General features: G+C 46.5%; 35 pseudogenes; all 35 read right to left on the bottom strand.

Moving 5' to 3' along the window:
- Window positions 1–403: 403 nt before the first annotated feature.
- On the bottom strand, window positions 404–522 carry LOC140293553 (5S ribosomal RNA; annotated as a pseudogene).
- Window positions 523–788: 266 nt separating this feature from the next.
- LOC140301011 (5S ribosomal RNA) lies at window positions 789–907 on the bottom strand (annotated as a pseudogene).
- Window positions 908–1,176: 269 nt separating this feature from the next.
- Window positions 1,177–1,295, bottom strand: LOC140294021 (5S ribosomal RNA; annotated as a pseudogene).
- A 269-nt stretch (window positions 1,296–1,564) lies between these two features.
- Window positions 1,565–1,683, bottom strand: LOC140283171 (5S ribosomal RNA; annotated as a pseudogene).
- Window positions 1,684–1,952: 269 nt separating this feature from the next.
- On the bottom strand, window positions 1,953–2,071 carry LOC140269795 (5S ribosomal RNA; annotated as a pseudogene).
- Window positions 2,072–2,340: 269 nt separating this feature from the next.
- Window positions 2,341–2,459, bottom strand: LOC140296370 (5S ribosomal RNA; annotated as a pseudogene).
- A 268-nt stretch (window positions 2,460–2,727) lies between these two features.
- LOC140292542 (5S ribosomal RNA) lies at window positions 2,728–2,846 on the bottom strand (annotated as a pseudogene).
- Window positions 2,847–3,115: 269 nt separating this feature from the next.
- On the bottom strand, window positions 3,116–3,234 carry LOC140296631 (5S ribosomal RNA; annotated as a pseudogene).
- Window positions 3,235–3,890: 656 nt separating this feature from the next.
- On the bottom strand, window positions 3,891–4,009 carry LOC140297221 (5S ribosomal RNA; annotated as a pseudogene).
- A 269-nt stretch (window positions 4,010–4,278) lies between these two features.
- Window positions 4,279–4,397, bottom strand: LOC140286729 (5S ribosomal RNA; annotated as a pseudogene).
- A 269-nt stretch (window positions 4,398–4,666) lies between these two features.
- LOC140293985 (5S ribosomal RNA) lies at window positions 4,667–4,785 on the bottom strand (annotated as a pseudogene).
- Window positions 4,786–5,054: 269 nt separating this feature from the next.
- LOC140295918 (5S ribosomal RNA) lies at window positions 5,055–5,173 on the bottom strand (annotated as a pseudogene).
- A 269-nt stretch (window positions 5,174–5,442) lies between these two features.
- On the bottom strand, window positions 5,443–5,561 carry LOC140291887 (5S ribosomal RNA; annotated as a pseudogene).
- Window positions 5,562–5,830: 269 nt separating this feature from the next.
- On the bottom strand, window positions 5,831–5,948 carry LOC140294235 (5S ribosomal RNA; annotated as a pseudogene).
- A 269-nt stretch (window positions 5,949–6,217) lies between these two features.
- On the bottom strand, window positions 6,218–6,336 carry LOC140307901 (5S ribosomal RNA; annotated as a pseudogene).
- Window positions 6,337–6,605: 269 nt separating this feature from the next.
- LOC140312430 (5S ribosomal RNA) lies at window positions 6,606–6,724 on the bottom strand (annotated as a pseudogene).
- A 269-nt stretch (window positions 6,725–6,993) lies between these two features.
- On the bottom strand, window positions 6,994–7,112 carry LOC140292545 (5S ribosomal RNA; annotated as a pseudogene).
- A 650-nt stretch (window positions 7,113–7,762) lies between these two features.
- LOC140291888 (5S ribosomal RNA) lies at window positions 7,763–7,881 on the bottom strand (annotated as a pseudogene).
- A 269-nt stretch (window positions 7,882–8,150) lies between these two features.
- LOC140294236 (5S ribosomal RNA) lies at window positions 8,151–8,268 on the bottom strand (annotated as a pseudogene).
- A 269-nt stretch (window positions 8,269–8,537) lies between these two features.
- On the bottom strand, window positions 8,538–8,656 carry LOC140290966 (5S ribosomal RNA; annotated as a pseudogene).
- Window positions 8,657–9,313: 657 nt separating this feature from the next.
- On the bottom strand, window positions 9,314–9,432 carry LOC140299829 (5S ribosomal RNA; annotated as a pseudogene).
- Window positions 9,433–10,089: 657 nt separating this feature from the next.
- LOC140299417 (5S ribosomal RNA) lies at window positions 10,090–10,208 on the bottom strand (annotated as a pseudogene).
- A 269-nt stretch (window positions 10,209–10,477) lies between these two features.
- On the bottom strand, window positions 10,478–10,596 carry LOC140291725 (5S ribosomal RNA; annotated as a pseudogene).
- Window positions 10,597–10,865: 269 nt separating this feature from the next.
- LOC140307912 (5S ribosomal RNA) lies at window positions 10,866–10,984 on the bottom strand (annotated as a pseudogene).
- Window positions 10,985–11,253: 269 nt separating this feature from the next.
- On the bottom strand, window positions 11,254–11,372 carry LOC140290871 (5S ribosomal RNA; annotated as a pseudogene).
- A 266-nt stretch (window positions 11,373–11,638) lies between these two features.
- LOC140269882 (5S ribosomal RNA) lies at window positions 11,639–11,757 on the bottom strand (annotated as a pseudogene).
- A 269-nt stretch (window positions 11,758–12,026) lies between these two features.
- On the bottom strand, window positions 12,027–12,145 carry LOC140289043 (5S ribosomal RNA; annotated as a pseudogene).
- Window positions 12,146–12,414: 269 nt separating this feature from the next.
- LOC140300011 (5S ribosomal RNA) lies at window positions 12,415–12,533 on the bottom strand (annotated as a pseudogene).
- Window positions 12,534–12,802: 269 nt separating this feature from the next.
- On the bottom strand, window positions 12,803–12,921 carry LOC140296437 (5S ribosomal RNA; annotated as a pseudogene).
- Window positions 12,922–13,190: 269 nt separating this feature from the next.
- On the bottom strand, window positions 13,191–13,299 carry LOC140289086 (5S ribosomal RNA; annotated as a pseudogene).
- Window positions 13,300–13,596: 297 nt separating this feature from the next.
- Window positions 13,597–13,705, bottom strand: LOC140289087 (5S ribosomal RNA; annotated as a pseudogene).
- Window positions 13,706–14,002: 297 nt separating this feature from the next.
- Window positions 14,003–14,121, bottom strand: LOC140295618 (5S ribosomal RNA; annotated as a pseudogene).
- A 269-nt stretch (window positions 14,122–14,390) lies between these two features.
- Window positions 14,391–14,509, bottom strand: LOC140293912 (5S ribosomal RNA; annotated as a pseudogene).
- Window positions 14,510–14,778: 269 nt separating this feature from the next.
- LOC140299791 (5S ribosomal RNA) lies at window positions 14,779–14,897 on the bottom strand (annotated as a pseudogene).
- Window positions 14,898–15,166: 269 nt separating this feature from the next.
- LOC140305615 (5S ribosomal RNA) lies at window positions 15,167–15,285 on the bottom strand (annotated as a pseudogene).
- Between the last annotated feature and the right edge of the window lie 134 nt (window positions 15,286–15,419).

Below are 15,419 nucleotides of genomic sequence, written 5' to 3' on the forward strand. Positions count from 1 at the left end.
TAGAGAGAAGAGAAAAAGCTTACAGCACCTGGTATTCCCAAGCTGTCTCCCATCCAAGTACTAACCAGGTACAACCTTCTTGGTGTCCGAGATCAGGCGAGGTCGGGCTTATTCAGGGTGGTGTGGCCGTAAGCAACAATGTCTCTGACAAATGTGCATTATATAGGTACTGGAATCATACGGTTCCTTTATGCAACCAGATAATTGCCGAGAAAGGCTGATGTGTAGCGGGCAAATCATCTTCTCTGATGTGATCATTCTCTGCAACTGAAACTGAGACTCTCAGATCACTTTGTGTCAGCCAACAAAGCAGCAGCAGCTGAAGATGACCAACTTCCTCATGTGTCACAGGGTGATCAGACGTTGCAACAAAAGACATGCAGGTTGTAGAGAGAAGAGAAAACGCTTACAGCACCTGGTATTCCCAAGCAGTCTCCCATCCAAGTACTAAGGAGGCTCAACCCTGCTTGGCTTCCGAGATCAGACGAGGTCGGGCATGTTCAGGGTGGTGTGGCCGTAAGAAACAATGTCTCTGACAAATGTGCATTATATAGGTACTGGAATCATACGGTTCCTCTATGCAACCAGATCATTTCCGAGAAAGGCTGATGTGTAGTGGGCACATCTTCTTCCCTGACGTGATTATTCTCTGCAGCTGAAACTGAGACTCTCAGATCACTTTGTGTCTGCCAACAAAGCAGCAGCAGCTGAAGATGACCAACTTCCTCATGTGTCACAGGGTGATCAGACGTTGCAAGAAAAGACATGCAGGTGGTCGAAAGACAAAAAGCTTACAGCTCCTGGTATTCCCAAGCGGTCTCCCATTTAAGTACTAACCAGGCCCAAACCTGCTTGGCTTCCGAGATCAGACGTGGTCGGGCATATTCAGGGTGGTGTGGCCGTAAGCAACCATAACTGTGACAAATGTGCATTATATAGGTACTGGAATCATACAGTTCCTCTATGTAACCAGATAATTGCCGAGAAAAGCTGATAAGTAGTGGGCACATCTTCTTCCCTGACGTGATTATTCTCTCGAGCTGAAACTGAGACTCTCAGATCACTTTGTGTCTGCCAACAAAGCAGCAGCAGCTGAAGATGACCAACTTCCTCATGTGTCACAGGGTGATCAGACGTTGCAACAAAAGACATGCAGGTGGTACAGAGAAGAGAAAAAGCTTACAGCACCTCGTATTCCCAAGAGGTCTTCCATCCAAGTACAAACCAGGCCCAACTGTGCTTGGCTTCCGAGATCAGACGAGGTCGGGCATGTTCAGGGTTGTGTGGCCGTAAGCAACAATGTCTTTGACAAATGTGCATTATATAGGTACTGGAATCATACGGTTCCTCTATGCAACCAGATAATTGCAGAGAAAGGCTGATGTGTAGCGGGCATATCATCTTCTCTGATGTGATCATTCTCTGCAACTGAAACTGAGACTCTCAGATCACTTCGTGTCAGCCAACAAAGCAGCAGCAGCTGAAGATGACCAACTTCCTCATGTGTCACAGGGTGATCAGACATTGCAACAAAAGACATGCAGGTGGTAGAGAGAAGAGAAAAAGCTTACATCACCTGGTATTCCGAAGTGGTCTCCCATCCAAGTACTAACCAGGCCCAACCCTGCTTTTCTTCCAAGATCAGACGAGGTCAGGCATATTCAGGGTGGTGCGGCCGTAAGCAACAATAGCTGTGACAAATGTGCATTATATGGGTACTGGAATCATACACTTCTTCTATGTAACCAGATAATTGCAGAGAAAGGCTGACTTGTAGTGGGCACATCTTCTTCCCTGATGTGATTATTCTCTTCAGCTGAAACTGAGACTCTCAGATCACTTCGTGTCTGCCAACAAAGCAGCAGAAGCTGAAGATGACCAACTTCCTCATGTGTAACAGGGTGATCAGACGTTGCAACAAAAGACATGCAGGTGGTATAGAGAAGAGAAAAAGCTTAAGAAACCTGGTATTCCCAAGCGGTCTCCCATTCAAGTACTAACCAGGCCCAACCCTGCTTGGCTTCCGAGATCAGACGAGGTCGGGCTTATTCAGGGTGGTGTGGCCGTAAGCAACAATATCGGTGACAAGTGTGCATTATATAGGTACTGGGATCATACACTTCCTCTGTGTAACCAGATAATTGCCGAAAAAGGCTGACTTGTAGTGGGTTCATCTTCCTCCTTGATGTGATTATTCTCTTCAGCTGAAAATGAGACTCTCAGATTACCTCGTGTCTATCAACAAAGCAGCAGCAGCTGAAGATGACCAACTTCTTCACGTGTCACAGGGTGATCAGACGTTGCAACAAAAGACATGCAGGTGGTAGAGAGAAGAGAAAAAGCTTACAGCACCTGGTATTCCCAGAATGTCTACCATCCAAGTACTAACCAGGCCCAAACCTGCTTGGCTTCTGGGATCAGATGAGGTTGGGCATATTCAGGGTGGTGTGGCCGTAAGCAACCATAACTGTGACAAATGTGCATTATATAGGTACTGGAATCATACAGTTCCTCTGTGTAACCAGATAATTGCCGAGAAAGGCTGAATTGTAGTGGGCAAATCTTCTTCCCTCATGTGATCATTCTCTGCAGCTGAAACTGAGACTCTCAGATCACTTCGTGTCTGCCAACAAAGCAGCAGCAGCTGAAGATGACCACCTTCCTCATGTGTCACAGGGTGATCAGACGTTGCAAAAAAGACATGCAGGTGGTAGAGAGAAGAGAAAAAGCTTACAGCACCTGGTGTTCCCAAGCTGTCTCCCATCCAAGTACTAACCAGGTACAACCCTGTTTGGCGTCCGAGATCAGACGAGGTCGGGCTTATTCAGGGTGGTGTGGCCGTAAGCAACAATGTCTCTGACAAATGTGCATTATATAGGTACTGGAATCATACGGTTCCTCTATGCAACCAGATAATTGCCGAGAAAGGCTGATGTGTAGCGGGCAAATCATCTTCTCTGATGTGATCATTCTCTGCAACTGAAACTGAGACTCTCAGATCACTTTGTGTCAGCCAACAAAGCAGCAGCAGCTGAAGATGACCAACTTCCTCATGTGTCACAGGGTGATCAGACGTTGCAACAAAAGACATGCAGGTGGTAGAGAGAAGAGAAAAAGCTTAGAGCACCTGGTATTCCCAGAATGTCTACCATCCAAGTACTAACCAGGCCCAAACCTGCTTGGCTTCTGAGATCAGATGAGGTTGGGCATATTCAGGGTGGTGTGGCCGTAAGCAACCATAACTGTGACAAATGTGCATTATATAGGTACTGGAATCATACAGTTCCTCTGTGTAACCAGATAATTGCCGAAAAAGGCTGACTTGTAGTGGGTTCATCTTCCTCCTTGATGTGATTATTCTCTTCAGCTGAAACTGAGACTCTCAGATTACCTCGTGTCTATCAACAAAGCAGCAGCAGCTGAAGATGACCAACTTCTTCACGTGTCACAGGGTGATCAGACGTTGCAACAAAAGACATGCAGGTGGTAGAGAGAATAGAAAAAGCTTACAGCACCTGGTATTCCCAAGCTGTCTCCCATCCAAGTACTAACCAGGTACAACCTTCTTGGTGTCCGAGATCAGGCGAGGTCGGGCTTATTCAGGGTGGTGTGGCCGTAAGCAACAATGTCTCTGACAAATGTGCATTATATAGGTACTGGAATCATACGGTTCCTCTATGCAACCAGATAATTGCCGAGAAAGGCTGATGTGTAGCGGGCAAATCATCTTCTCTGATGTGATCATTCTCTGCAACTGAAACTGAGACTCTCAGATCACTTTGTGTCAGCCAACAAAGCAGCAGCAGCTGAAGATGACCAACTTCCTCATGTGTCACAGGGTGATCAGACGTTGCAACAAAAGACATGCAGGTTGTAGAGAGAAGAGAAAACGCTTACAGCACCTGGTATTCCCAAGCAGTCTCACATCCAAGTACTAAGGAGGCTCAACCCTGCTTGGCTTCCGAGATCAGACGAGGTTGGGCATGTTCAGGGTGGTGTGGCCGTAAGCAACAATGTGTCTGACAAATGTGCATTATATAACTACAGGAATCATACGGTTCCTCTATGTAACCAGATAATTGCTGAGAAAGGCTGATGTGTAGTCGGCAAATCTTCTTCCCTGACGTGATTATTCTCTTCAGTTGAAACTGAGACTCTCAGATCACTTCGTGTCTTCCAACAAAGCAGCAGCAGCTGAAGATGGCCAACTTCCTCGTGTGTCACAGGGTGATCAGACGTTGCAACAAAAGACATGCAGGTTGTAGAGAGAAGAGAATACGCTTACAGCACCTGGTATTCCCAAGCAGTCTCCCATTAAAGTACTAACCAGGCCCAACCCTCCTTGGCTACCGAGATCAGACGAGGTCGGAAATGTTCAGGGTGGTGTGGCCGTAAGCAACAATGTCTGTGACAAATGTGCATTATATAGGTACTGGAATCATACGGTTCCTCTATGTAACCAGATAATTGCCGAGAAAGGCTGACTTGTAGTGGGCAAATCTTCTTCCCTCATGTGATCATTCTCTGCAGCTGAAACTGAGACTCTCAGATCACTTCGTGTCTGCCAACAAAGCAGCAGCAGCTGAAGATGACCACCTTCCTCATGTGTCACAGGGTGATCAGACGTTGCAACAAAAGACATGCAGGTGGTCGAGAGAAGAGAAAAAGCTTACAGCACCTGGTATTCCCAAGAGGTCTTCCATCCAAGTACAAACCAGGCCCAACTGTGCTTGGCTTCCGAGATCAGACTAGGTCGGGCATGTTCAGGGTTGTGTGGCCGTAAGCAACAATGTCTCTGACAAATGTGCATTATATAGGTACTGGAATCATACGGTTCCTCTATGCAACCAGATAATTGCCGAGAAAGGCTGATGTGTAGCGGGCATATCATCTTCTCTGATGTGATCATTCTCTGCAACTGAAACTGAGACTCTCAGATCACTTCGTGTCAGCCAACAAAGCAGCAGCAGCTGAAGATGACCACCTTCCTCATGTGTCACAGGGTGATCAGACATTGCAACAAAAGACATGCAGGTGGTAGAGAGAAGAGAAAAAGCTTACATCACCTGGTATTCCGAAGTGGTCTCCCATCCAAGTACTAACCAGGCCCAATCCTGCTTTTCTTCCAAGATCAGACGAGGACAGGCATATTCAGGGTGGTGCGGCCGTAAGCAACAATGTCTCTGACAAATGTGCATTATATAGGTACTGGAATCATACGGTTCCTCTATGCAACCAGATAATTGCCGAGAAAGGCTGATGTGTAGCGCGCAAATCATCTTCTCTGATGTGATCATTCTCTGCAACTGAAACTGAGACTCTCAGATCACTTTGTGTCAGCCAACAAAGCAGCAGCAGCTGAAGATGACCAACTTCCTCATGTGTCACAGGGTGATCAGACGTTGCAACAAAAGACATGCAGGTGGTCGAGAGAAGACAAAAAGCTTACAGCACCTGGTATTCCCAAGCAGTCTCCCATTTAAGTACTAACCAGGCCCAACCCTACTTGGCTTCCGAGATCAGACGAGGTCTGTCATGTTCAGGGTGGTGTGGCCGTAAGGATCAATGTCTGTGACAAATGTGCATTACATAGGTACTGGAATCATACGGTTCCTCTATGCAACCAGATAATTGCCGAGAAAGGCTGATGTGTAGCGGGCATATCATCTTCTCTGATGTGATTATTCTCTCCAGCTGAAACTGAGACTCTCAGATCACTTCGTGTTTGCCAACAAAGCAGCAGCAACTGAAGATGACCAACTTCCTCATGTGTCACAGGGTGATCAGACGTTGCAACAAAAGACATGCAGGTGGTTGAGAGAAGACAAAAAGCTTACAGCACCTGGTATTCCCAAGCAGTCTCCCATCAAGTACTAACCAGGCCCAAACCTGCTTGGCTTTCGAGATCAGACGAGGTCAGACATATACAGGGTGGTTTGGCCGTAAGCAACCATAACTGTGAAAAATGTGCATTATATAGGGACTGGAATCATACGGTTCCTCTATGCAACCAAATAATTGCAGAGAAAAGCTGACTTGTAGTGGGCACATCTTCTTCTCTGATGTGATTATTCTCTCCAGCTGAAACTGAGACTCTCAGATTACCTCATGTCTGCCAACAAAGCAGTAGCAGCTGAAGATGACCAACTTCCTCATGTGTCACAGGGTGATCAGACGTTGCAACAAAAGACATGCAGGTGGTAGAGAGAAGAGAAAAAGTTTACAGCACCTGGTATTCTCAAGCGGTCTCCCACCCAAGTACTAACCAGGCCCAACCCTGCTTGGCTTCGGAGATCAGACGAGGTCAGGAATATTGAGGGTGGTGTGGCCGTAAGCAACAATGTCTGTCACAAATGTGCATTATATAGGTACTGGAATCATACGGTTCCTCTATGTAACCAGATAATTGCCGAGAAAGGCTGATGTGTAGTGGGCACATCTTCTTCCCTGACGTTATTATTCTCTTCAGTTGAAACTGAGACTCTCAGATCACTTCGTGTCTGCAAACAAAGCAGCAGCAGCTGAAGATGACAAACTTCCTCATGTGTCACAGGGTGATCAGATGTTGCAACAAAAGACATGCAGGTTGTAGAGAGAAGAGAAAACGCTTACAGCACCTGGTATTCCCAAGCAGTCTCCCATTGAAGTACGAACCAGACCCAACCCTGCTTGGCTTCCGAGATCAGACGAGGTCGGGCATATTCAGGGTGGTTTGGCCGTAAGCGACAATGTCTGTGACAAATGTGCATTATATAGGTACTGGAATCATACGGTTCCTCTATGTAACCAGATAATTGCCGAGAAAGGCTGACTTGTAGTGGGCAAATCTTCTTCCCTCATGTGATCATTCTCTGCAGCTGAAACTGAGACTCTCAGATCACTTCGTGTCTGCCAACAAAGCAGCAGCAGCTGAAGATGACCACCTTCCTCATGTGTCACAGGGTGATCAGACGTTGCAACAAAAGACATGCAGGTGGTAGAGAGAAGAGAAAAAGCTTACAGCACCTGGTGTTCCCAAGCTGTCTCCCATCCAAGTACTAACCAGGTACAACCCTGTTTGGCGTCCGAGATCAGACGAGGTCGGGCTTATTCAGGGTGGTGTGGCCGTAAGCAACAATGTCTCTGACAAATGTGCATTATATAGGTACTGGAATCATACGGTTCCTCTATGCAACCAGATAATTGCCGAGAAAGGCTGATGTGTAGCGGGCAAATCATCTTCTCTGATGTGATCATTCTCTGCAACTGAAACTGAGACTCTCAGATCACTTTGTGTCAGCCAACAAAGCAGCAGCAGCTGAAGATGACCAACTTCCTCATGTGTCACAGGGTGATCAGACGTTGCAACAAAAGACATGCAGGTGGTAGAGAGAAGAGAAAAAGCTTACAGCACCTGGTATTCCCAAGCAGTCTCCCATCCAAGTACTAAGGAGGCTCAACCCTGCTTGGCTTACGAGATCAGGCATGTTCAGGGTGGTGTGGCCGTAAGCAACAATGTGTCTGACAAATGTGCATTATATAGGTACTGGAATCATACGGTTCCTCTATGCAACCAGATAATTGCCGAGAAAGGCTGATGTGTAGCGGGCAAATCATCTTCTTCCCTGACGTGATAATTTTCTCCAGCTGAACATGAGACTCTCAGATCACTTCGTGTCTGCCAACAAAGCAGCAGAAGCTGAAGATGACCAACTTCCTCATGTGTCACAGGGTGATCAGACGTTGCAACAAAAGACATGCAGGTGGTCGAGAGAAGACAAAAAGCTTACAGCACCTGGTATTCCCAAGCAGTCTCCCATTTAAGTACTAACCAGGCCCAACCCTACTTGGCTTCCGAGATCAGACGAGGTCTGTCATGTTCAGGGTGGTGTGGCCGTAAGGATCAATGTCTGTGACAAATGTGCATTACATAGGTACTGGAATCATACGGTTCCTCTATGCAACCAGATAATTGCCGAGAAAGGCTGATGTGTAGCGGGCATATCATCTTCTCTGATGTGATTATTCTCTCCAGCTGAAACTGAGACTCTCAGATCACTTCGTGTTTGCCAACAAAGCAGCAGCAACTGAAGATGACCAACTTCCTCATGTGTCACAGGGTGATCAGACGTTGCAACAAAAGACATGCAGGTGGTTGAGAGAAGAGAAAAAGCTTACAGCACCTGGTATTCCCAAGCAGTCTCCCATCAAGTACTAACCAGGCCCAAACCTGCTTGGCTTTCGAGATCAGACGAGGTCAGACATATACAGGGTGGTTTGGCCGTAAGCAACAATCTCTGTGACAAATGTGCATTATATAGGTACTGGAATCATACGGTTCCTCTATGCAACCAGATAATTGCAGAGAAAAGCTGACTTGTAGTGGGCACATCTTCTTCTCTGATGTGATTATTCTCTCCAGCTGAAACTGAGACTCTCAGATTACCTCATGTCTGCCAACAAAGCAGCAGCAGCTGAAGATGACCAACTTCCTCATGTGTCACAGGGTGATCAGACGTTGCAACAAAAGACATGCAGGTGGTAGAGAGAAGAGAAAAAGTTTACAGCACCTGGTATTCTCAAGCTGTCTCCCACCCAAGTACTAACCAGGCCCAACCCTGCTTGGCTTCGGAGATCAGACGAGGTCAGGAATATTGAGGGTGGTGTGGCCGTAAGCAACAATGTCTGTCACAAATGTGCATTATATAGGTACTGGAATCATACGGTTCCTCTATGTAACCAGATAATTGCCGAGAAAGGCTGATGTGTAGTGGGCACATCTTCTTCCCTGACGTTATTATTCTCTTCAGTTGAAACTGAGACTCTCAGATCACTTTGTGTCTGCCAACAAAGCAGCAGAAGCTGAAGATGACAAACTTCCTCATGTGTCACAGGGTGATCAGATGTTGCAACAAAAGACATGCAGGTGGTAGAGAGAAGAGAAAAAGCTTACAGCACCTGGTATTCCCAAGCAGTCTCCCATTGAAGTACGAACCAGACCCAACCCTGCTTGGCTTCCGAGATAAGACAAGGTGGGGCTTATTCAGGGTGGTGTGGCGGTAAGCAACAATATCTGTTACAAATGTGAATTATATAGGTACTGGAATCATACACTTCCTCTATGAAACCAGATAACTGCCGAGAAAGGCTGATGTGTAGTGGGCATATCATCTTCTCTGATGTGATCATTCTCTGCACCTGAAAATGAGACTCTCAGATCACTTCGTGTCTGCCAACAAAGCAGCAGCAGCTGAAGATGACCAACTTCCTCATGTGTCACAGGGTGATCAGACGTTGCAACAAAACACATGCAGGTGGTAGAGAGAAGACAAAAAGCTTACAGCACCTGGTATTCCCAAGCAGTCTCCCACCCAAGTACTAACCAGGCCCAACACTGCTTGGCTTCTGAGTTCAGACGAGGTCAGGCAAATTCAGGGTGGTGTGGCCGTAAGTAACAATGTCTGTGACAAATGTGCATTACATAAGTACAGGAATCATACACTTCCTCTATGTAACCAGATAATTGCAGAGAAAGGCTGACTTGTTATGGGCACATCTTCTTCCCTGATGTGATTATTCTCTGCAGCTGAAACTGAGACTCTCAGATCACTTCGTGTCTGCCAACAAAGCAGCAGAAGCTGAAGATGACAAACTTCCTCATGTGTCACAGGGTGATCAGATGTTGCAACAAAAGACATGCAGGTGGTAGAGAGAAGAGAAAAAGCTTACAGCACCTGGTATTCCCAAGCAGTCTCCCGTTGAAGTACGAACCAGGCCCAACCCTGCTTGGCTTCCAGGATAAGACAAGGTGGGGCTTATTCAGGGTGGTGTGGCGGTAAGCAACAATATTTGTTACAAATGTGAATTATATAGGTACTGGAATCATACACTTCCTCTATGAAACCAGATAATTGCCGAGAAAGGCTGATGTGTAGTGGGCATATCATCTTCTCTGATGTGATCATTCTCTTCAGCTGAAACTGAGACTCTCAGATCACTTCGTGTCTGCCAACAAAGCAGCAGCAGCTGAAGATGACCAACTTCCTCATGTGTCACAGGGTGATCAGACGTTGCAACAAAACACATGCAGGTGGTAGAGAGAAGAGAAAAAGCTTACAGCACCTGGTATTCCCAAGCGGTCTCCCACCCAAGTACTAACCAGGCCCAACACTGCTTGGCTTCCGAGATCAGACGAGGTCGGGCAAATTCAGGGTGGTGTGGCCGTAAGTAACAATGTCTGTGACAAATGTGCATTATATAAGTACAGGAATCATACGGTTCCTCTATGTAACCAGATAATTGCCGAGAAAGGCTGATGTGTAGCGGGCAAATCATCTTCTCTGATGTGATCATTCTCTGCAACTGAAACTGAGACTCTCAGATCACTTCGTGTCTGCCAACAAAGCAGCAGAAGCTGAAGATGACCACCTTCCTCATGTGTCACAGGGTGATCAGACGTTGCAACAAAAGACATGCAGGTGGTAGAGAGAAGAGAAAAAGCTTACAGCACCTGGTATTCCCAAGCGGTCTCTCACCCAAGTACTAACCAGGTACAACCCTGCTTTTCTTCCAAGATCAGACGAGGTCGGGCATATTCAGGGTGGTGCGGCCGTAAGCAACAATCTCTGTGACAAATGTGCATTATATAGGTACTGGAATCATACGGTTCCTCTATGCAACCAAATAATTGCAGAGAAAAGCTGACTTGTAGTGGGCACATCTTCTTCTCTGATGTGATTATTCTCTCCAGCTGAAACTGAGACTCTCAGATTACCTCATGTCTGCCAACAAAGCAGCAGCAGCTGAAGATGACCAACTTCCTCATGTGTCACAGGGTGATCAGACGTTGCAACAAAAGACATGCAGGTGGTAGAGAGAAGAGAAAAAGTTTACAGCACCTGGTATTCTCAAGCGGTCTCCCACCCAAGTACTAACCAGGCCCAACCCTGCTTGGCTTCGGAGATCAGACGAGGTCAGGAATATTGAGGGTGGTGTGGCCGTAAGCAACAATGTCTGTGACAAATGTGCATTATATAGGTACTGGAATCATACGGTTCCTCTATGCAACCAGATAATTGCCAAGAAAGGCTAACTTGTAGTGGGCACATCTTCTTCCCCGATGTGATTATTCTCTACAGCTGAAACTGAGACTCTCAGATCACTTCGTGTCTGCCAAAAAAGCAGCAGCTGCTGAAGATGACCAACTTCCTCATGTGTCACAGGGTGATCAGACGTTGCAACAAAAGACATGCAGGTGGTAGAGAGAAGAGAAAAAGCTTACAGCACCTGGTATTCCCAAGCGGTCTCTCACCCAAGTACTAACCAGGCCCAACCCTCCTTGGCTTCTGAGAGCAGACGAGGTCAGACATATTCAGGGTGGTTGGGCCGTAAGCAACAATCTCTGTGACAAATGTGCATTATATAGGCAATGGAATCATATGGTTCCTCTATGTAACAAGATAATTGCCGAGAAAGGCTGATAAGTAGTGGAAACATCTTCCCTGACGTGATTATTCTCTCCAGCTGAAACTGAGACTCTCATATCACTTCGTGTCTGCCAACAAAGCAGCAGCAGCTGAAGATGACCAACTTCTTCATGTGTCACAGGGTGATCAGACGTTGCAACAAAAGACATGTAGGTGGTAGAGAGAAGAGAAAAAGCTTACAGCACCTGGTATTCCCAAGAGGTCTTCCATCCAAGTACTAACCACGCCCAACCCTCCTTGGCTTCCGAGATCAGACGAGGTCGGGCATATTCAGGGTGGTGTGGCCGTAAGTAACAATATCTGTGACAAATGTGCATTATATAGGTACTGGAATCATACGGTTCCTCTATGCAACCAGATAATTGCCAAGAAAGGCTGATGTGTAGTGGGCACATCTTGTTCCCTGACGTGATCATTTTCTCCAGCTGAAAATGAGACTCTCAGATCACTTCGTGTCTGCCAACAAAGCAGCAGAAAATGAAGATGACCAACTTCCTCATGTGTCACAGGGTGATCATACGTTGCAACAAAAGACATGCAGGTGGTTGAGAGAAGAGAAATAGCTTACAGCACCTGATAATCCCAAGCGGTCTCCCATCCAAGTACTAAACAGGCCCAACCCTAATTGGCTTCCAAGATCAGACGAGGTCGGGCATATTCAGGGTGGTGTGGCCGTAAACAACCATGTCTGTGACAAATGTAAATTGTATAGGTACAGGAATCATACGGTTCCTCTATATAACCAGATAATTGCCGAGAAAGGCTGATGTGTAGCGGGTAAATCATCTTCTCTGATGTGATCATTCTCTGCAACTGAAACTGAGACTCTCAGATCACTTCATGTCTGCCAACAAAGCAGCAGCAGCTGAAGATGACCAACTTCCTCATGTGTCACAGGGTGGTCAGACGTTGCAACAAAAGACATGCAGGTGGTTGAGAGAAGAGAAAAAGCTTACAGCACCTGGTATTCCCAAGCGGTCTCTCATCCAAGTACTAACCAGGCACAACCCTGCTTGGCTTCCGAGATCAGACGAGGTCGGGCATATTCAGGGTGGTGTGGCCGTAAGCAACAATGTCTCTGACAAATGTAAATTGTATAGGTACTGGAATCATACGGTTCCTCTATATAACCAGATAATTGCAGAGAAAGGCTGATAAATAGTGGGCACATCTTCTTCCCTGACGTGATTATTCTCTCCAGCTGAAAATGAGACTCTCAGATCACTTCGTGTCTGCCAACAAAGCAGCAGCAGCTGAAGATGACCAACTTCCTCATGTGTCACAGGGTGATCAGACGTTGCAACAAAAGACATGCAGGTGGTAGAGAGAAGAGAAAAAGCTTACAGCACCTGGTATTCGCAAGCGGTCTCCCATTCAAGAACTAACCAGGCCCAACCCTGCTTGGCTTCCGAGATCAGTCGAGGTTGAGCTTATTCAGGGTGGTGTGACGGTAAGCAACGATATCTGTTACAAATGTGTATTATATAGGTACTGGAATCATACACTTCCTCTATGTAACCAGATAATTGCCGAGAAAGGCTGACTTGTAGTGGGCACATCTTCTTCCCTGATGTGATTATTCTCTGCAACTGAAACTGAAACTCTGAGATCACTTTGTGTCTGCCAACAAAGCAGCAGCAGCTGAAGATGACCAACTTCTTCACGTGTCACAGGGTGATCAGACGTTGCAACAAAAGACATGGAGGTGGTAGAGAGAAGAGAAAAAGCTTACAGCACCTGGTATTCCCAAGCGGTCTCCCATCCAAGTACTAACCAGGCCCAAACCTGCTTGGCTTCCGAGATCGGGCTTATTCAGGGTGGTGTGGCCGTAAGCAACAATGTCTCTGACAAATGTGCATTATATAGATACTGGAATCATACGGTTCCTCTATGCAACCAGATAATTGCCGAGAAAGGCTGATGTGTAGCGGGCAAATCATCTTCTCTGATGTGTAGCGGGCAAATCATCTTCTCTGATGTGATCATTATCTGCAACTGAAACTGAGACTCTCAGATCACTTCGTGTCAGCCAACAAAGCAGCAGCAGCTGAAGATGACCAACTTCTTCACGTGTCACAGGGTGATCAGACGTTGCAACAAAAGACATGGAGGTGGTAGAGAGAAGAGAAAAAGCTTACAGCACCTGGTATTCCCAAGCGGTCTCCCATCCAAGTACTAACCAGGCCCAAACCTGCTTGGCTTCCGAGATCGGGCTTATTCAGGGTGGTGTGGCCGTAAGCAACAATGTCTCTGACAAATGTGCATTATATAGATACTGGAATCATACGGTTCCTCTATGCAACCAGATAATTGCCGAGAAAGGCTGATGTGTAGCGGGCAAATCATCTTCTCTGATGTGTAGCGGGCAAATCATCTTCTCTGATGTGATCATTATCTGCAACTGAAACTGAGACTCTCAGATCACTTCGTGTCAGCCAACAAAGCAGCAGCAGCTGAAGATGACCAACTTCCTCATGTGTCACAGGAGGTTCAGACGTTGCCACAAAAGACATGCAGGTGGTAGAGAGTAGAGAAGAAGCTTACAGCACCTGGTATTCCCAAGTGGTCTCCCATCCAACTACTAAACAGGCCCAACCCTCCTTGGCTTTTGAGATCAGACGAGGTCGGGCATGTTCCGGGTGGTGTGGCCGTAACCAGCAATGTCTCTGACAAATGTGCATTATATAGGTACTGGGATCATATGGTTCCTCTATGCAACCAGATAATTGCCGAGAAAGGCTGATGTGTAGCGGGTAAATCATATTCTCTGATGTGATCATTCTCTGCAACTGAAACTGAGACTCTCAGATCACTTCATGTCTGCCAACAAAGCAGCAGCAGCTGAAGATGACCAACTTCCTCATGTGTCACAGGGTGGTCAGACGTTGCAACAAAAGACATGCAGGTGGTAGAGAGAAGAGAAAAAGCTTACAGCACCTGGTATTCGCAAGCGGTCTCCCATTCAAGAACTAACCAGGCCCAACCCTGCTTGGCTTCCGAGATCAGACGAGGTTGAGCTTATTCAGGGTGGTGTGGCGGTAAGCAACGATATCTGTTACAAATGTGTATTATATAGGGACTGGAATCATACACTTCCTCTATGTAACCAGATAATTGCCGAGAAAGGCTGACTTGTAGTGGGCACATCTTCTTCCCTGATGTGATTATTCTCTGCAGCTGAAACTAAAACTCTGAGATCACTTTGTGTCTGCCAACAAAGCAGCAGCAGCTGAAGATGACCACCTTCTTCACGTGTCACAGGGTGATCAGACGTTGCAACAAAAGACATGGAGGTGGTAGAGAGAAGAGAAAAAGCTTACAGCACCTGGTACTCCCAAGCAGTCTCCCATCCAAGTACTAACCAGGCACAACCCTGCTTGGCTTCCGAGATCAGACGAGGTCGGGCATATTCAGGGTGGTGTGGCCGTAAGCAACAATGTCTGTGACAAATGTAAATTGTATAGGTACTGGAATCATACGGTTCCTCTATATAACCAGATAATTGCAGAGAAAGGCTGATAAATAGTGGGCACATCTTCTTCCCTGACGTGATTATTCTCTCCAGCTGAAAATGAGACTCTCAGATCACTTCGTGTCTGCCAACAAAGCAGCAGCAGCTGAAGATGACCAACTTCCTCATGTGTCACAGGATGATCAGACGTTGCAACAAAAGACATGCAGGTGGTAGAGAGAAGAGAAGAAGCTTACAGCACCTGGTACTCCCAAGCAGTCTCCCATCCAAGTACTAACCAGGCACAACCCTGCTTGGCTTCCGAGATCAGACGAGGTCGGGCATATTCAGGGTGGTGTGGCCGTAAGTAACAATGTCTGTGAAAAATGTGCATTATATAGGTAATGGAATAATACAGTTCCTCTATGTAACCAGATAATTGCAGGGAAAGGCTAACTTGTTGTGGGCACATCTTCTTCCTTGATGTGATTATTCTCTGCAGC

The sequence above is a fragment of the Leuresthes tenuis genome, unplaced genomic scaffold (assembly GCF_036924035.1).
Source record: "Leuresthes tenuis unplaced genomic scaffold, fLeuTen1.0.hap1 SCAF_1, whole genome shotgun sequence".
NCBI classification, from domain to species: domain Eukaryota; kingdom Metazoa; phylum Chordata; class Actinopteri; order Atheriniformes; family Atherinopsidae; genus Leuresthes; species Leuresthes tenuis.